Raw genomic sequence first — 21,094 nt, forward strand, 5'->3', positions numbered from 1 at the left:
AAACAATAAAGCATTGTTATAAAATTAAATGAGTTATTTCAAGTAAGGAGCTGAGTGCAGTTGCCTGAAACATTGTTAGCCTCAATAAATACTTGCAGTCATGGTTATTGGTGCTTATTGAACTATTCTAAAATAGAGATGAGAAATTAATGATATACATGTCTCAAATCTAAGTGACTTTTGAATAACTTAGATGTGTACCTAAGTGAAATGTCTTAAATAAAGATTAGGCATGTGTGCAGAAAACTGCTCTAATTACTCAGCTCCTGCAGACACATTCCCGTCTTTGGAGACTCACAAAGTCTCAGTTACCGTTTCCCCTCAGGTATCGCGCTTCATGGTGATGAATGGGAACTGAATCTTGGAATGGAAATGCTGTTTCCATGGGGCTGCGGTGGCAGCAGGAAAGGCATTAGATTAGTGTTTGAAATGCACAGTCTTGGAGAGGAAGTCGGAAGCTGCCTTCAAGAACACCCCCAGCTCAGCCCTGAGACTCATGGAGGGAAAGTCTTTCACCAGCAGGAAGGAGTTCCAGGAGCATCAGGGATTGATCCTGGGGCCACCTCCAAAGCAGCAGCTCCCGATACAGCTGTTCCAGACACAGCAGCTTTTTCCGGGTAAATCAACCTTGCTGTCTCAGAAATCCCAGAAGCAACAAATGCTATACTTTTTTCTCCTTTTTGCCCACATCTTTTTGTTGTTGTTTTGGCTGTCATTGTTTGAGTGTGACTATATTTCACCTAGACTGCTGTATGCATTATCTCATTAGATTCACAATGCTCATCTGAGGTTGGTAGTCTTATTCCCATTTTACAGATAAGAAAGTTGAGACAGATTGTTCACAACTATTTCAATTCTCACTTTTCCACACTCTGAGAGGATGTGCATGGCCAGACTAGCTTTGACCAGTGGAATGTGAATGGAAGTGAAAGAACTCACTTTAAGGGCCAGTGAGTGAATTACCACGCCCCGTTCACATTGCCTTGGTCATTGCGGAAGGAGTAACAAGAAGTTTCCATAAACCTGGTTTCTGGAGTTACTACGATGAATAGAGTCCCCAGCAAGAGATCAATCTCGGTCATTTTAAGCCACTTAGATTTCAGAGCTGTTTGTTACTGCGGCATAAGCTAGATTATCCTGACTGATACAGAAGTGTTCCATACCATGCCGAAGGTTACAGAGGTGTGGAGCTGAAATTTGAAGCCAGGTTTGTCCTATTTCAAAGTCTGTGCTCCACCTGCTACATTACTACACTGCCTCCTTTCTTTCTACCTCCCTAGTTCTCTGCCTCACTGACTCCTCACCCCAGCCTATCCACTGGGCAACTATGCTCAGAGTGTAAAAGGGTCTCACTCCACTCCGCCTAGCAGGAAGCACTTCCCTGCCCTCTGGAAACACTCCTGGGCAACCATGGTTTTTACAAAGGCACCCTGAACTCCAAAGGCAGGGGCAGAAGTGGGTGGAATTGCCTCTCACACTGTTCCACCCTCTTGTACTTGTTGCTGTCCTTCCCATCCTGAGGGATCCTTCCCCAGAAAACTCCAGTCTCACTGGGTTCCTCATTTTATGGCTCCTCAGGATTAAAATCTGGCACTCAAGGCCCACCATGAACCAGTTCCTGCTTCCGTTCTAGTTTTCATTCCTGTCTTTCCTCTGCATGAGGTCCCAGGCACAAACATGTAGGAATTCCCTCCTCCCTGATCCTTTTCATCTTCTGGCAGTCACACACACACACACATGCACAACACATCAGTTGCTCCGTCCCTCCATTCCCAGCCCCTAGTCCTCGCCTGCATCTCAGCGTGAGTCACTCTGCATCAGCCTGGTCTGTGCATGCTGTCTCCCCTCAGACTGAGGCGCTCAGGGCAGGGACTACATCTGATTTCTTTCTGTGTCCCCAAAGACCCCATAAGGTCTGATCCATCCAGAGTGGGGGCTTCTGACATAACAGCATAGGATGCTAAACACCAGCTGCCCAAAGCCTGAGCTTCCATAGTGGGCAAAAAAGGGGCATTTTGCAACCTTCCCTCTGTCTCCTTTGAATGCGATCCAGCTGAAACAAACAAAAACAAACAAAACATGCTCTTCTCTCTGAGCCCCAGGCTGGTTCTCCCCGGGCACTGTGCTTTCAAACATCATCTGCTTTCCCACTCCAAGCTCTATCTATCATCTTTGCCAGAATCTGTCCCCGAGGGGCTGTGGCATGAAAATAGTCAACATTTAACACAATCAGAGCTTGTTCCATGGTGGGGGGGCAGTGTGTGTGTACTGGCAGGGCTGAGCACACGGCTTGTCTTCAGAACTGAACACAAACGCCTAAAGACGGGATTCTCTCATGAGACCGTCCTCCTCCTTCCCCCTTTCCTATTTTCCTTTTATCGAGGAGGCAGGGCAGGACAAATGCAAATGGTGGCCCCATTGGAGTGCCCGCTTCTCCTACCGTCAATTGTATCTCTAGATTCTGGCATGTCTCAGCCTCATTTAAGGGTTCTCACCTACTCATCACTACATAGCACTCAGTGACCAGGGACTGGGAAGATACGTCATCGATACTTCTTCATGCCTTCAGTAGCAAACATTGTACTTCAGCATTCAATTTATAGAAAAGTAGCTCATGGTGCAAAGTCCTAACCTAAAGAATCCCAGTGGAACTTCAGGTGGGCTGGCATGTTTAAAGAGGGGAAGAGAAGGGAGAAAGAACATCAGAGAGGGACAGGTAAAGTCAGTCGAAGTGGTGTCTGTGTTTTGGCTGTCCTTTCCTTTCAAGTCCCTGGTTTCTGGTTTCAACACCTTTACTTAGAGGCCTCAAGAGGAATGACAAGGTGGGTATTGGAGACCCAGTGCTCGAGTTCCTCCACAGTGACGTCCATGCCCAAATAAATATTTCTGTACTTGACCATGGCCAAGGGCATGCCCTGGGGCAATTCAGGTTAGGTAGTGTGAGACAGAGACAAGAAGGAAAGGCCGAGTGAGACAGTGGCTGCCTCTTGGGATTCTCTTCCATCTTCTCTTTGCTCTTCCTGGGTGGACATGCCCCATTCCTCCCCATGTGTTACTCCTTTGGCACTGAGCTGTGGCCACAGAAGTAGCCATAGCGTGCCTTACTGACACTCTAAACACCCCCAAACATGAGGCTGAGACGCCTACTTAGAGTCGCTCCTTGCAGGTACTGATGTGGTAGTACAGAGATAGAATAAGGTAATCAGTGAAGCTCCTACTATCCCCAATTTGCCACAAAAACAACCATGCTCCAGTCACTCTGCTCCAGGTGACACTGAACCTCCTGTGAGATGGGGTGGCTTCCCCCAAACCACCCAGAAACAGGCTGATTGACTGAGCTGAATTCATTTTTCCTCCGGACTACAGGGACAAGTGCTTACAAATTGAATGAAATTGATGCAACATCTGCAAGTGAAGTTATTCAATTTTCAACGGCCGCATTCTGAGCCTTTAGCATGCTCCTCACAGTTTTAGGGCAAATAATATTTGTTTTCTTCCTGCATAAATATGAAAATGTTTCTGGCATTCTGAAAGCTCCTCTTTTGGGTATTTGCACTGAATTCCATTTCTGTAAGCGTTTGCTGAGGCTATTGGTCCAAAAGCCAGCAGTTGGCTGGCGATCCTTGAGTGCTGTATGCCAGGTATTTTAACGTGTTTGATCTCATTTGACCCCCCACAAGAATCCTCTGAAGGGGACTATTTCCCCTGCTTCCCAGATGGAGAAACTGGGACTTGGAGAAATGGCTTGCCCAAGGACACATGGCCAGTAAATACTGGATCTGCCTCCAAAGCCAAGCTCTGTTGTGGGACTCCTCTCAACCATGAGGTGGTGCAGGTCCATAAAAGGTGTTGGCCAGCTCCAACTTGAGTGGATGGTGAGTCATCAGAGCCCAGCTTAGGCCTCTGCAGAAAACATTTATGAATGAATGAATGAGTGGGTGAATAAACAGACAACTGAGGGAATCTCTAGGACAAGGCTCCCATCTCCTCCCTTCCGTGCATCATAATTCTGCTTTTCTGACACTGCCCTGGGAGCCCTGGACCCAGGAGATCCTCCCAAGTCACATCTTCACCTCATAGGCCACCACGTGGTTGTGCATCACACAGGGCCCAAACATCAACAGCCCTGTGAGGAGAAAACGACTGAAGAGCTATCTCCACTCCTGAAAGAGCTCATTTCTGTGTGTGCTGAAGAGCACTGCCCAGAACAACCGTGACTGTGCAGCTGCCATGGCAGTGTTCTGCAGCCCTGGCAAGCTCCTCTAGCCAAGCCCTTGACAGGTCCTTACAAGGGCCTCTGGTGGCAGGCAAGGAACTCTTCCCCGTTTGAGCAGAAGGGGAACCAGACTCAAACAGGAAGATCACACAGCAGAACTGGGACCAGGCTTTCTGATACACAGCCCTGTGCTTATCCCCCTGCCCCATGATGCATCCTCTTTAATGACTATCAAAATCATGGAGACCCATCAACCCTAGGCCCTGGTTTGCAAGTAGCTTTAGTTTTGAGTTAACAGTTAGGAGCATATGATTTATTAGCAATGTCTGCCATGAGCGAAGGCCAGAGTGACATCAGAGGTGAAGTATATTTATGGACCCCTCCCCAGACCCTAACCAATATGCCTTTTTCCTCTTCAAAACAAAACAGTTTTGAAATTGCCTCTCCTTCTTCCTGTCTCCAGCTCAATATAATTTTCTGACCTAATGGCCAGAACTTGGGAAATTTCACCTTAATGCTACCTGGAAAGGAAGGGTTTGATAAACAATTTAACATTGACTTCAAGATTGCAAGGGGAGTGTTTAATTTGCTCAAGAGACCCACTGTCCTCAAGGACTCCAGTCCATTAGCTTTTGTCCAACTAATGACAAGTGAGTTTTCTATATTCATTAAAGCAGACTTGGGATTTGGCTTGAGGGGCAGTGAACTGGAGAGGAAATAGCACTGGACTCAGGAGGAATGTTCTTGATTACTTGCCATACGTTTTGAAAAAGAATAAAATGGGGTTTTCTAAAATCCTTTAAAGTCAGGCTTTTTTCTGATATGGGCAGGTGAACCTTCCAGTGGAAACCAGGGGTCCACAGAAAGGAAGTTTGCAGGTCAGCTCAAACCAGCTCAACTAGCTCAGGTCACCTCACCAGCTACTTTCCAGTGCTCTCCCAACAGGCTGGGCTGGAGGAGACAGAGATTTGAGAGGTCAAGCCTTGCCTTGGAGAGCTCACAATCTAAGGGGGGAAACTGAGACAAAAACACCATCTTGCAGGTGAGGGCAGGGAGAAGCCCCTGCTGGTCCCCCAGGGCCCCACCTCTCCTGCCCTGCCTGGCAGAATTCAATGGATCTCAGCCAACAAATATTCATCAGGATCCTGGTCAGTGCCAGAAGTGTTGAAAAAAGGCAAAAGGTCTCATCGTGCTGCCTCTGCCCTGTTCTCTGCACCTTTGCTTCAGCCACCCCATGAGAGATGGAGTTGGGGTTATTTCCTGACCTGCTCAGAACAACTCCCCAAATGCCTACAGAATGCCTAGAGAATGCCATGAGGTTTCTGAAGCTGCTGCTGGCATAAAGAAGATCATTGTGCAAATTATGAAAGAGCCCTTGAATTGTCAGGGTTTGGCAGGAGACAGATGGCTCACTCAGAAGGGGTGATTGGAGAGTTTACTGAAGACATTATTTATGAAGGTGTGGTCATGGCTAAGAAAAACTAGCAAAAGATGGTGAAATACCCTAGCAACAGAGGGGAGCTGTTACCACCCTTAGACCCAAAGGGACCACAGAAGAAAGCAGTTATGAAATCCCACTAGGGCTGCAGCTGGGGAGACTTTGACAGACAAGCACAGCCACTGCCAAGCCAACAGGGAGGGAACCAAAGGAATAAATACTCAAGCCTCTCTCCACCACCTCCTGCCTCCTGCTGGTGCTTCCCCTTGGCTTCTCTGCCCAAGAACAGAGATCCCATAGACACTGCCCTTCCAGGGCACAGAGCAACAGGGAGAAGGGTGAGAGCAGGTATGGGGGTAGAGATGGCCAGCCCCAATTCCTCCAGATATTTGCTGCCATCTGCCGGAATGTCATAATAAACATTCCATTCTACAATAGGATGTAGATGGCAGCCCAATGTTGGCCTGTACGATCATTGGTGGTAATGCTGCTGTAGTCAGGACTGACCCCAACCTCACTCTTGCTCACCCCTGTCCAGCTCATACTCTGGCTCTTCCAAACACCCTGAACAGAAGTCCTACCCTTCCTTCCCTATTTTCACGTACGCCAATCTAGAAAGTCTAGGGCAAATACCACCTCCTCCTTGAAGCCTGCCTGATGATTCATGAGGGGGCCTCTCTTCTCTCTCTCTCTCTGTCTCTCTCTCTCTCACACACACACACACACACACACACCCCGCTGGCTCCTCTTTGGGAGTAGAAAGTGGGCTCGTTCATTCCTGAATTGACCCTTGAGTCCCCTCTGTCCATAAGGAAAGCATCCACCAAGCCGTTCACCATTGTGTGCCTCTGTCTGTGCCTCCTCCACAGGCACAGGTGTGCGTGCAGGAAGCCCCACCAACAGTGAGCCCAACAGGCGGGATGTGAACCCTGGCTCCACCTCCAACTAGCCTTCGGTTTGGGGCAAGTCACTTTACCTTTCTGAGCCTCAGTTTTCCCATCCCACCCATGGGAATGATAATCCCTACCTTGGGGCTGTTGTGAGAATTCCATAAGATCCTCTATGTGGCACTCACTAGATGATAGCGTCCCTTCTCTTCCCCCAGTAGAATGGGAGTCCTCAAAGGCGCAGAGGGCACATCGTGTCTGTCCTGCCCCAGCCTCGGCTCTCAGGATGGCCTGCGACTCGGAGTGGGGTGGTAAAGTGTGCCAGTTAGAAGGGCAACCTCTGGGTAGCCCCTGGGCAGTAACTTGGGCAAGGTACTTGGCCTCTCATGCTCTGTTTCCTCATCTTTAAACCAAATAAGAGAAAGAGCAGTGGTGTTCCTAGCTAATACCCATACAGAGATCACTGGGCCTTTGGCACCGTTTTGAGTACCTGAAGTACATGAACTCATTCTATCCCTAAACCACACCAGCAGGTGATATGGTGGCTTTTTCCTGTTCACCAAACATTTCCAGTTCTCTTTCAGGCACCTAGTAGGGTTGCATTTCCCCACTACCTTCAAGTTCAATGCGGTCGTGTGACTTGCCTTAGCCAATAAAATGTGAGCAGCAGCGTTGTCTGTCACTTCCTGATGGAGCTTCCTCCGGAGCTTGGGAATCGGCAGACCCCAGCAAATGCCAACCCTTCCCTTGGTTCTTCTCGTCTGTCTGGCCATTGACCATGACTCACTAGCAAGTGCTCCCAGCTGCTTGTGAACTGGCAGCCCTGGGTTTTCTTTCCTCCTGGGTTAAACTTCTGGCTATCAGTGGGTGAGTGTCTGTTACCTCCAGCTCACCTGCACCTGGCACCTTAGGAGTCAGGGCACGGCTTGCCTCTCTCTCCCTCTGTCACAATGACTGGCAGTGTTCCACATAATGGTTGTTCTGTCAATCTGGGCCCCAGGCTGACAATGACAATAGCACAGGCCAGTGTCCTTGGCTGATACAAGAAGGACAAACAATGTGACTGAGACCACTTCAGGCCACTGACATCAAGGAGGTGCTCATTAGCACAGCACAACATGGCTGATTCTGACTGAGACCAATGGGGCCTCAAATTTATTATCCCTGTTTCGTGGTGAGGAAAGTGTAGTATCTATATCATGGATATGATTGATGTTACCACAGTGTTGGTCCATGTAAGCTGGAACATAATTAGCCCTTAATAAATGTTAGCTATGTAAATATCTATATCCCAGATTGCTACAGACATAGGCATAGATGTAAACATGGACATGACTCTGGGCCTGAAAACCTTTCCAGAGGATGGCTTAGGGCAGCCCAGGCCCTCACAGCCTGGAAGGAAGGCCAAGGTCTCCTCAAGCTCTTTGTGGTTCAGCTTGGCACATTTCTGTTGCTTCACCACAGGCCAGAGCTTGGGAATCGGCAGACCCCAGCAAATGCCAACCCTTCCCTTGGTTCTTCTCATCTGTTTGGCCATTGACCATGACTCACTAGCAAGTGCTCCCAGCTGTGTGTGAACTGGCAGCCCTGGGTTTTCTTTCCTCCTGGGTTAGACTTCTGGCTATCAGTGGGTGAGTGTCTGTTACCTCCAGTTCACCTGCACCTGACATAGTCTGGAAGAACTGGAGACTGTGACAGCAAAAGGGGCAGGCACCCCTAGGCATCTCCCAGGCCCATGGTCTCTGATGCAGGCTCAAGTCACCTGCATCATGTCCTAATCATTCATAATTGACAAGGGGTGACATTTCTGAGCATTACATTTGGATCATGGTTCCCAGTTTACAATGAAACATTTTCCTTTTTATATACTCAGTACTCACTGGGCTCTGGGCACTATACTAGGCTGAGATTTCAGACTCCACCAACTCACAGTTTTAGTAACAACACTACCAATAATGATAGCTAACTTTCAGAAGGCTGGGTCCGTGCCAGGCCTATGCTGAGCAATCTACATGCATTACCCTAGTTTATTCTCCCAAGAAGTGTATGAGATATGAGATAGGAGTTACCACCATTTCACAGATGAAAAACTGAGGCACAGAAGGGTTGTAACAGGGCAAAAGACAGCTGGAAAGTGGTGGAGCCAGGATTCAAACCCAGGCTGATCTGACTCCAGAGCCCTAGTTACCCAATAGTAGTAAATGGCTGAGGTGGAGAGAAGGAAGCTGGATCTTACTCACTCCTTACAGCAGGCTTGTGACAAAATTTTTTTGTCCTCATGTTGCAGACAGAGTTATAGAAATAATAGAAATTTGCACAGTCACACAGCAAGCAACTGGAGAACAGGAGTCTTTCTCAAGCATGCAGGTCCCTAAACCTCTGTGCAGGAAGTCACCAGCCATCAAACATGGAGACAGGTTGTAATGCAGAAGAACAGCATAGACCAATAACACATTTAATAGGGACACAAAGAGACAGAAGCAGAAAGGACGGAGAAACTAACTCTGGGGTAATCAAGGAAGACTTCCCAATGGAGGTGGCATCTGAGTAAGGAGAGGAAAGAAGAGAATCCAGAAGGAAGTCATAAAGACTCTGTGGTATCGTACTGGGGGCCCAACACCTGATGGTGAAGGTAGCGCCAGGTCAGCACTGCCTGCACCTCTTCAAGGCTGCCATTCTAAGTGCCCCCTTGCTAAATGTCTCCTTTCCTTCTGCCTGGATACTCAGACCACTCCAACGGGAGGGGAAGTCTTGGCCACTCATATTCTCCAGTCCCAGACCATTTGGAGAATGGCCAGGCTGGGGGGAGGGGGGTGGTGGTAGCCTGCAAGATCTCAGAAGACACACCTGTAGGTACACGGACAAATTTTCCAACCACATTCAATTTCTCCACCTGTCTTCTTGCTGTTGTAATTCCAGCTCCATTTATTTTATACTCACCTGTCCCCATCTGGAAGGAAATTGGGCAGGAGTAAGAAGGGAATAAAATAATAGGAACTTTTTAGTCTGGAGCAGTCATTAAATGCTCTCTTTGCCCATCAGACTGGTATTTAAATGGAGGAGGGGTCCGGGGTGGGCAGAGGGCATTGTTAACAACTGCCTCAGTGTGGCAGCAGGAGACAGGAATAATAGACTTGGAGAATGTTTTCCAGATTGTGCTGAAGTGATGGAAAACAATGGGTCCCCAAATGGAAGTAATGGTGCACAGAACCCCTCCATGGGTCCTGCAGACAGCAGCAGAAACTCTGCCTTGCTCCCTTTCTAACAGGACTGAATTAATTCAGGGACTGTGCGAGCCTTGTACTCCCATTTCGATTACAGACAGACCTAGTTTTTGCAGAACTCATTAACTAGCAGGTCTTTGGGGACCCGGGCTTCCAAGCCTTGCTGGACAGGCCCCAGGAGCCGGCTTCTGAGGAATCCAGGAGCCCGGATGTGGGCAAAGCCTGTGCAAAGGGGCAGGCCTCAGAGGGCAGCATCGGCTGTTCTGAGTCTGAGGGAGGTCAGTGTGTGGAGGAGGCAGGAGGGGCCTGAACAGGTGACTTCTCGCAGCCACACCAAGCCAGGGCAATGGAGGGACTTGGTGACAGGGTAGTCAAACATTGATGACTGGGGTTCTGAATTTCCTGTGAAAGGTCATTCTCCAGTAGCAACTTACCTCATCAGCCCAAGGCAAAGAGGGCACTGAAATCCGAAAGGGAGACCTGTGGAGGTGTTCGAATGCTGCCAGCCTCAAAGTTCAGCTCCAGGGCCCCCTCCTTTAAAAAGCCTTCTGTGACACCCCTGCTGGCCAGGATCCCCCCTCCCCTCTGTTTCTGTCCCCTTCCCAAGGTAGCATGCCCTTCACACTGTGCAGGGGGCATTCCCAGCTATTTCATGTCTCCCTGCTGAGCCGTAGGTTCCCATAGGCAGGCTTCTTGCACACTTTGCATTCCCAGCTTCAGCAGGCTCCATGTTTACTTGCTGAACACCTGAATGGATAAATGAATGAAAAGTGGCTGTAGGAAAAAAAAATCAAAAGGATACAATATTTCACACAAATCTTCCCAACAGCCTTATACTGGGAGGCAAGTGGAGATACCCCAGCTGAGTGGTGGTACATGTCCACATTCTAGACAGGGCTCCAAAACCATGCAGGGGCAGGCTCTTCCTGGGAGCAGCAGAGCACAACAGTTAACCCAGACTCTGCAGCCTGGCTGTTTAGTTTATTTCCCAACTCGGAACTTAACAGTTCTGTGGCTTAGCCAAGTTATCTGTCCAAATATACCCTTAGTTGCCCCATCTATAAAATGAGGGTGATAAAATAGTTACCTCTTAGGGTGTTATTTGTAAAGTGCTTAAAGCGGTGCTTAGCACAACATAATGAGTCAATATCCCCCTCCTCTTGGACCCACTCAAAGTCTGCTGCTTTTCTGTGTCTCATCCTCCCCATCCCTGCCACAGACACCTGGCCTCTCTCCCCTCGGAAACCAAGCTGCTCTAGGTCAATGGGGGCCCCTGGTGGCCAAGTAGTGGAACTGTCCTACCACTGTTTCTTCACCACCTCTGTCCTTATTTAATCCCATAGACGAATACTGAATATACCAAGTATCCCTTCTCCTTGCCTCTTACTGTTCACAACTCAGTGCATGCTCCGCAAGTGGCCCTTCATTCATAGACACACAACCTCTCTAGCTTGTGTCCAGCTACCTTCCAATAAACTTCCTCCTTTGTCTCTGTTATTTTTCCTCCTCTCACCCTACCCCATTTTGTTACACCTGAGAGGCTGAAGTCTGTTTGTGCTGATAAGCGTACTAGTAACGCTATGCTGCACTGTTCACAAGTCCACAAGTGGCTATTTACATTTAAATTTCAATTCCCTAACATTTAGATAAATTCACTAAAATTAAATAAAATTAAAAATTCAGTTCCTCTGTTGTATTACCCACATTTCAAATGCTGAATAGCCACATGTAGTTAGTGGTGACACAGTGCAGATATAAAACAGTTTTATCATTTCAGGGAGTTCTATTGGACAACACTGCTCTACATTCCTCTAAATAAGAGAGAAATGCAATTTTCAGCTTCTGAAAGGAAAACACATAATAAAGAACCAGTTATTTCCTTATCTCTATACATATGTTCAATACAGATACATACATGCCTCTGTGTGTGTGTGTGTGTGTGTGTGTGTGTGTGTGTGGAGAGAGAGAGAGTTTTCATGCATTATAACCGCTAACCCCTTTTGAAAGTATCTGGAAGCCCTTGGAACTTCATAAAGGTGTCTGACTATCACCTCTCATCTAATTCAACATGCTTTTTCTAGAGCATCAATATTCAAGATAAACAACAACAAACTCTTCCTCCCTCCCTCCCTCACTTCATTCCTTCATTCCTTCATTCCTTCGTTCCTTCCTTCCCCTTCATTCCTTCATTCCTTCCTTCCTTCCTTCTTTACCTCTTTCTTTTTTGAGACAGAGTCTTGTTCTGTTGCCCAGGCTGGAGTGCAGAGGTGCAATCATAGCTCATTGCTGCCTCAATCTACCAGGCTCAAGTGATTCTCCCACCTCAGCCTCCTGAGTAGCTGAGACTACAGGCATGCACCACCATGCCCAATTTCATTTTTATTTTTAGTAGACATGGCTATGTTGCCCAGGCTGTTCTCAAACTCCTGAGCTCAAGCGATCCTCCTGCCTCGGCTTCCCAAAGTGTTGGGATTACAGGTGTGAGCCACCCATGCCTAGCCAACAACCTATTTCTTATACAGCTTTGTAGACTTAGAATTTTGTTTCCTCACTGGTAATGTAGCTACTATGTTAGTTCAGTTGTAATCCAGCCACTGAATAGCTGTGTGATTTTGAATACATTCCTTACTCTCCTGGAACTGCCATCAAAGGGATGATTGCAGGGGATTACTGAGTCCCCTTTTAGCTCTAAGAAAAGTTTTGCTTCTAGAGTTGTTTTTTCATCTCATGAATGTAGAGAAGCTTATATTAAATGGCCATTAGGGTCCACAAAGAATTGGTTATATAGCCTTTGTGGGCTGGTGTGGGAACCAACTGACCATTTCACATCTGTTTCTATAGGAACATGCACTCTGAGGTCCAAACACTGGCCATGTCTCCGTTGGGGCAGTCAGCACCTAGAGCTCAGTGCTCTAAGCCCAGGAACCTGTGGCAGCTGATAACAATGACTAAAGGCTTGGCCTGGAGGCCAGGGAGGGGGCAGTGAGTAATGCCTACTGTCATTCCTTCTTCCAACACAGACACAAAATATGCTTTTAAGATTGCCTGATTAGCACTAGAGAGAAAAGGTGCCAAGTAGACTTTGTTAGACAAAGACAAGTGTTCCTGCATTTATTCAGCTGTTCATGGTATGTGAATGTTAATCCCATTGACAATGACAGGAATAGGCCTAGGCTGCTTTGCCCTTCCTCTGTGTAATCAAGTACTTCAAGGCAGATAGCGTGGGTGTCCACACTATATGTGACAGCCCAGGAGTCAGACACCCTTCCTCCTGGAGAAGCCGATCATTTTCGCTCCACCCTTTCTTGGAAAAACAGCTTGGAAGGGGATCGCTCTACAGTGTGTGGGGGCCTGACACACCCCTGCTGCCAGCTGATTGGGTCAGAGGCAGAATCTACCTAAGCTGACCCCATCAGACTGTCTCCTCTGAAAATCTGGAATCAGGGCACTCCAACACTGGCCAATGAGCCACAGGGAATGGCATAGGAAGGCCTTGGAAGTTTGAGGGCTGACGCTACCATATTGTGGAGGCCTTGATAGGTCTTGTGCAAGCAAATGATAAGCAGAAAAGCCAGATCTGAGAGCAGTAGAATGAAATGGGAGCTCAGACAGAAGCAAAATGAGAAACCAGGCATCCAGTAATGGACAGTGGCAATGTGGAAAGGGGAGATGGCTGAGGTCCAGTTCCTGAGAGGCCCATCTGTACCTTTGGTGACTGGGTGCCACAGGAGCCCCCAGTGCCTTCATAGCTCCTCCCTCTTTTTTTAAACCTGAGCTCCCAGTGGGCTTCTTGCCTTGAAATGATTCCCACCCAGGCTCTCAGAGTCTCAAAACAGAGCTATGATAAAATGAATGGGTTTTGCTTGTCTTTGCCTTTCTGTTTCCAGGGTTAATTTTTGTTTTTGTTGTTGTTTTCTGTTTTGAGATGGAGTTTAACTCTGTTGCCCAGACTGGAGTGCAGTGGCGCGATCTGGGCTCACTGCAACCTCCACCTCCCAGGTTCAAACAATTCTCTTGGCTCAGCCTCCTGAATAGCTAGGATCACAGGCACCTGCCACCACACCTGGCTAATTTTTGTATTTTTAGTAGAGATAAGGTTTTGCCATGTTGGCCAGGCTGGACTTGAACTCCTGACCTCAAGAGATCTACCTGCCTCGACCTTCCAAAGTGCTGGGATTACAGGCATGAGGCACCACGACCAGCCAGGTTAATTTTTTTAAACTCTGTTTGATCATGGCCTGAGGTCCCCAAAGGAGGAAACTAGATGTGTAGAGAAAGACTCAAGGGTGGGTTAGCAAGCATTTTGGGGTACCTCTCGTGTGCCAGGCCTAAGTAAAGGACAGAGGGGTACCCTTCCCCTTCCATTTCCAAATCTTAGCCTGGCTCCAGGGCTCTGCTCAGCGCCGCAGCTTCCTTAAGACCTTCCCATATCTACACATACATGCACACACACCCCAGCCAGAGCAAGGCTTGCTGTCTCCCAACTCCCAGGGGATAGTCTCGGCACCTCCATTTGGCCATTCCTACTTTCTGCTTTGTGTGACAGTTCTGTGCATCTGGTCCTGTCCCTTACTAGCATGTGAGGTCCTTGGTGACAGAAGCTGGCTCCTGCTTACCTAACCAGTTTGGCTGGATTGCCTGATGTTTAGACCATATGGTTTTGACAAATGTAGCCTCATAGGTGTTCACACAAAGCCATGGCATCAAAACCAAGTCTCCAGAATGTTCTGGAGTATGACTGGGCACAACTCCCTGTTTTTGTAAAGGAGGACCCTGAGGCTGAGAGAAGTCACTGAGAGATGCACCTTGACTTTCTGCATTCCTGATACAGCTAATCTCACTTCTCTGAGAAGCCATTTCAGACACTCACCATTGACATAAACATCTCCCACCTCCCAGCCTAGCTCTGTGAAATGTTATTCCATGTAATGATGGCCGAGGGAGGCATTCCAGATAAAGAATTAAGAAGAAGCCCCAGTTCTTCACTAGTGAAACTGGTGGGTTCCCCTAGTTTGACAGATCTGCTCACTGAAATGATTGATGGAACATAATCACTGTTTGTGGCTTTTTGGACCTTTAATGTAGGGAAAATGCGAGCATTTGTCCCTATGCACTTTCTCATGTCATTAAACAGCTAAGGGGCAGTTCAACATGACCTCCAAAAGGATGGGTTCTTGGCCAGCTCTTTAAGCTTATGCTTTTCTAATTAAGAACATTACACATGGCTGGGCACAGTGGCTCACGCCTGTAATCCCAGCACTTTGGGAGGCCGAGGTGGGCGGATCACCTAAGGTCGGGAGTTCGAGACTAGCCTGACCAATATGGAGAAACCCTGTCTCTACTAAAAATACAAAATTAGCTGGGCGTGGTGGGGCATGCCTGTAATCCCAGCTACTCAGGAGGCTGAGGCAAGAGAATTGCTTGAAACTGGGAGGCAGAGGTTGTGGTGGGCCGAGATTGCACCATTACACTCCAGCCTGGGCAAGAAGAGCAAAACTCCATCTAAAAAAAAAAATACACACAATTATCAAATATTCACCACCAAATATGAAAAACCGTCATAATAAGGACCAGATTAACTTCTGATACCTATGGCATAGGTTACATGTAAACTAAACCAATAGCACAAAAACACTAAATGTTGATTAAATTTTGGTTCTGTCTTCTGGATCAGGGATGATAAATAGATTTCCTCTCAATTGCCAGTGGTCATTGTTTGGTGGCAGTTACTTACAGCCTGTGTTAAGAAGGATCCTAAGGGAGGTCCAGAGTAAGGTGCAGATGGATGACTTGGATTTCAGAGTAGAAATTGGGACATTGAGAAAGGTCATTTTAGCAAAGGGGCTGGGCAAACGCTCAGCCACATGGCCCATCCATGGAGACATCCGCACCAAGCATCCTGGGAGCACTTGGTTCCTGACCCAAAAAAAGACGACAAGCCTGAGGGTTGGGGTGCAGTCCCACGAACAGCCGCTGGGAAATTTGAGTGAGAGCACGCCTGGAGGGCAGTGGTGGCCCACTGTGGTTCCCTGTCAGCTATGATGGCAGGGAACCCTGAGGAGAGTCAGCTGCAATGCAATTCTGCAAGGTCACTGCGACCCCCTCCTGCCAGGGGCTCCCTCTTCTCACCCAGGAGGGACAAGACTTTGCCTGCTTCATCAAGAAACTCAATGTTCATTAAGGCTGTGATTCCCAGCCTTGCAGGCAGTGCCAATGTGGTAGTCGCTTAAGCCCTTCACACGTCTGTCTATCCATCCTAGAGACTGTCTAGATCCCCAGACCAGGGAAAGCCCAGGGACATGGCACTGCAGCCCAGACCCCAGGAGGCTTGCACAACAGGGCTTAGATCTTGCCTTTGGCCTGTAACCCCATTCATTCCCCTTCTCCTCATCTCCCACCACTCCCTCACCTGCAGAGGGACGTTTGACTCCAACATTTGAATAAAATAAAAACTGACAGTGTGGAGCCATGTTCAGGGCTGAGCTACAAAGGATTCATGCAAGTATCTTTGTCAGAATTCATTTTGTCAACGCCCCTCTCCTCTTCAGGTTGCACACTACTAATATCTTTGGGAAGTTTGAGGAGACTGAGAATACAGTGAGGGAAATGCTAGCAACCTCTCCAGGGGGAAGTGACTCCCAAGTGGAACAAACTCCAGAGTGGCACAAGAGGGGACAAAGGCAGTGTGAAGGCAGAGCAGCGATGAGAGAAAAGCCCTCAGGGAGAAGAGCCACAGAAAGTCCCTGAATCACAGTGGGGAAGGACCTTAGAGGCATCTGCTCAACCCCTGCCCTGATGTCAAACGCCACACTCAGTCCCGCAATTCAAGGACAGGGGCCCATCAGAGACCCCTCTCTTGGGGGGTGTGGGCAGCCCCTACAATGTTCCTTCAGAGTCTGGCCTAAGACTCCCTAGAGAGACCACAGGTCCAAGCCTAGAACAGCCCAGGAAAGGGCAACCCCATGTATGAGTCAGCCACACACAGGTTACCCCAACCATTCCCCCATATCCTTCCCACATGTGAGCGCAAGTGCACACACACACACCCTCCACCAATGGAGAATCTAGATGCTAACTACTAAACCAGTGCATCCAGCTCGTACTTCTGCCCTGCACTCCAGGCCTGGGTGTCCAAGTCAATGGGCCATGCCTCCTTGAATGGCTAACGGGCATCCCAAACTTAGCACCTGATCTTCTCCCCAACCTCCTCTACACCTAGGCTTCCTCATCCCAGCTAACCACAACTCTGTCCTTTGAGTTGCTCCTACTAAAATCCTCAGAATCATTCTTACTTCCTTTATTGCAAGGAAACCCCACACAGATCTGCCGGCAAGTCCCATCGGCTCTGCGTTTTTCAAGATAAGTCCAAAGTCTGACCTCTTCTCACACCTCCCCTGCCTCCACCCTGGTCCAGCCCCCACCCTCTCTCATCTGCATTGTGTGCCACTGGCTCACAGCAGCCTGGGTGAGCCCGTGAAAGTATCAGTCCAGTTATGCCACTCTTCTCAAGACCCCCAGTGTCTTCCCATGTCACTCAGTGTAGCAACAGGGCCCTCATATTGGTCTACAAGGCTATGCTGGATGCCATGACATATCCCTTAGACTCCTCTTCATGGGTGTAGAATTTATCTCCCCAGATGTTGGGAGTGGCACCAACCACCAGCCCACAGCCATCATCTCCGCAGGCACTGCCTCAACTAAAAGTCACACCCCCTCTTCCAGGCAGCCTGCACCTAGTGCCTGATTAACACAGGAGTATAAGACCTGGCCAACTCACCCCAACTTAGGAGGCCTGCGGAAAGTGAGCCTGTCTTCAGACCTCCGTGCAGGGTTGGCTGAGGCCTCCCTTGAGACCGCATCACAGCTCAGCTTTCTCCTCTGCCTTGTCTGTTTCCCTTCCTTCTCCTTTCCTTTTTCTTTCCTTTGTCCCTTCTCTTTCCTTCCCTTCCCTTCCTTAGGTGTTGATCCCAAAAGAACTCCCTAATAAACCTTCTGCCCACTAATCTTCATCTCAGAGTCTACTTCTTGCTCCAGCCACACTGGCCTCCTTGCTGTTCCTTAGCATGACAGGCATGCTGCGCCTCAGGGCCTTTGCCTGTGTTCCCCCTCTGCCTGGGAGCTCTCCCCACGTCTTCACATGGCTCACTCCTCATCTCTTTCATGTCTTTACTCAGATATCAACTTCTCAGGAAGGCCTTCCTTGGCCATCCCATCTACAACTCCAATAGCCCTAACACTTCTATCCCCTTCCTTATTTAGTTTTCTTCTTAGCCATCACCACCAGATGCATATACTGTGCTTTGTTCATTGTCTCCCCTAGTAGAGTGTAAGCTCCATGAGGGCAGGAATCTTTGTCTTTTGTTCAGTGTGGTGTCCCCAATAACTAGAATAGTGTGTGACACATAATAGGTGCTCATTAGATATGTGTTGAATACATGAATTAGATTCAATGTTGTGAAATCCATCCTTTCAGTCATCCACCCACCCATTGATCCATCTCTCCATTCTTCAAGCAAGTACTGAGCATCTTCTCTGGACATACCAGGCTAGGTATTGTGGGAAACTCACACACACACACACACGCACACACACACACACACACAAACCCACAAGCCTTTCTGTTAATGGTTTCAGGGTCCGAGAAGAACAGGAACAGTATGAGGCTGAAAGGACTCAGAGGAGAAGAAGATCCTGCTACCTGGGAAATGAACCATGGGAGCCTTCCTAAAAGAGAACATGGGAGGACAGGGAGAATTTACAGAAGGGGACATGGAGGGAGGACACTCAAGCCAAGGGAAGGATAGGATCAAAGGTGTGGATTTAAGTGTGTTGGGGGAGGACAGCTCAAAGGGCACAGAGCTTTGGAAAACACTGGGAGGGACTCCTGGGATGGTTAGTGAAGACAGCAGATGAAGACATCAAACCTTTTACCTTTATCAGAGAAATGGGGAGCCCATAAAAGTATCCATGCAAAGGACTGATATGGTTACAAATACTCTACTTTACAGGCAAACAGGGCAGTCATCGAAGATGGCAGAGAAGGAACATCAGAAGTTGGGCTGCAGGGTCCAGAGAGCTGGCTCCAGTCCAGTGACATCACCAACTGTGCAGGTGATATTTGGTGATACCAAACCACATTTCCTCCTTTTTGGCCCACTGGTGCCTGTCATAGACCCCCAGAGTCACTGAGCTGCAGGGACCTCAGAGGTCATTTAGTCCAGGTTTCTGAACACCAGGCTGGGAAATCAATTTACTGAGCTGTGAGTGTTTTTAAAATGAAATAGAAGGGAAAGGACTACGTCAGAGTACATCACTTATAGTAAAGGTAAAATTGCTTTGCGAAACTTTTGTTTCAGTTGCATGTGTGTGTGTGTGTGTGTTTGTGTGTTGGTTTACAATATAAATCCATGTCTTGGGTCACGGTAATAAATATTTGAAAGCCATTTATTTAGTCCACTCCTTTTCCACTGTGTGAATTGCCTTGACAGCATTCTCAGTAAACTACATGGCCACTCTTGCCTGCCTCCAGGAAGAGGATGTGGACCACCTCCCAAGGCACAAGCCCCCTCTTTGTTGGCTGCTGTGTGCCTACGAAGTATTCCCTCACACTGAGCTCAAATCTGCCTGTTGTCCTTCTTCCCCTTGGTCTTCTCTAGCTCTCTGAATATCTCCCCCAATAAATTCAATCCCATTTCAGATGACCGCATTAACAGAATTGAAGACAACTCTACAGGACTCATGACCACGTTTTCAAGGCTTTGGGGCTCATCTATTTCTATTGCCTGCCAGCAATCCTTTCTCCAGGAAGCAAGACCTGAGTTTTCATTCCAGGCAACCACCTCAACTCCATTCACAATCAACATGACTTGAGTGGGACTGACCCCAGCACCTGCTCCAGGGATGGCCAATGGGAGCACCATGGACACAGGGACAGGCTCCAGAGTGGACACATGATCCAAGCTGAGCCAACAAAAGACAGTCGGGGGCTTTCACTGAAACTATTAGAAAAGACAGTAGGCTGCTAAGATGGTAGACTATAATAAGCCCAGAACTGCAATGAACATCTTTACCAAAGCCTGGGGCAAATCTGCCATTAAATGAAGCCAGTGAAGAGAAAAGTAAAGAAAGAGGACAAAGAAAAAGAGAGAAAGAGGAAGAGATGTTGAAGTCTCAATCCTCAGTACCTGGAAGTTGGGTCTTTATAGACATAATCAAGTTAAAATGAGGTCATTAGAGTAATCCCTAATCCAATATGACTGCCTTCCTTATAAAATGGAGAAACTTGGACACAGAGACAGACACGGGAAGATGGGGTGGAGACACAAGGAAAATACCACGTAAAGACAGAGGATTGCATGGTGCACCTGTACGTCAAGCATGCCAAAGAGTCCCAGCAAACCACCAGAAGCCAAGAGAAGGCCAGGATGGATCTCTACAGATTCCAAAGGGAGTGTGGCCCTGCCAGCACCTTGATTTCAGACTTCCAGCTCCAGAGCTGTATGAGACAATATATTCTGTTGTTCTAAGCCCCCTAGTTCATGGCACTTTGTTATGGAGGCCTAGGAAACATGTCCAGTTGCTTACACTCACCTTGTACCTACTGTGTGCACCACACTGATCTAAGAACGTTACAAATAGTCACTCACCTAATAGCCACAGTAGCCCTAGAAGGTAGTGCTACTTTTATCCCTGTTTTCTAAATGAGGAAACTGAGGCACAAAGATGTGAAGTCACTCGCCCAAGGTCACAGAGCTCATAAGAGGTGGGGCCAGGCTCCAAGTCCAGGCAGTGCTGACTACTAGAAAATATTGTCTCTCAAGAGACTGGGGTGTCCTGATGGCGCTGGTAAAGCCCTAGAACCCACAGGTCCAATGTCAGTGATGGAGTCAATAGATATTCATTTTTCCTTCCATTTTGGGGGTTCAGGGGTTTTATTTTGGTTTTGGTTTTTGATTTTTTTTGAGACAGGCTCTCACTCTGTCACTCAGGCTAGAGTGCAGTGGCGTGACCACGACCCTGCATCCTCCACTTCCCAGACTCAAGTGATCCTCCAGGCTCAGCCTCCCAAGTAGCTGGGACCACAGGCACCCACCACCACACCCAGCTAATTTTTGTATTTTTTGTACAGATTGGGTCTCACTGTGTTGCACAGGTAGGTCTCAAACTCCTGACCTCAAGTGATCCGCCCACCTCGGCCTCCCAAAGTGCTGGAATTACAGGTGTGAGCCACCGCGCCCCGCCAGGTTATTGCTTAAATTCTTTTGATTTGGTTTTCCGTCTCTAACCACCCCACCCCATGGGCATCCCAGCTCTGTGGACCTTGCTGTAC

This window comes from Pongo abelii, chromosome 13, assembly GCF_028885655.2.
Source record: "Pongo abelii isolate AG06213 chromosome 13, NHGRI_mPonAbe1-v2.0_pri, whole genome shotgun sequence".
In the NCBI taxonomy this organism is placed as follows: domain Eukaryota; kingdom Metazoa; phylum Chordata; class Mammalia; order Primates; family Hominidae; genus Pongo; species Pongo abelii.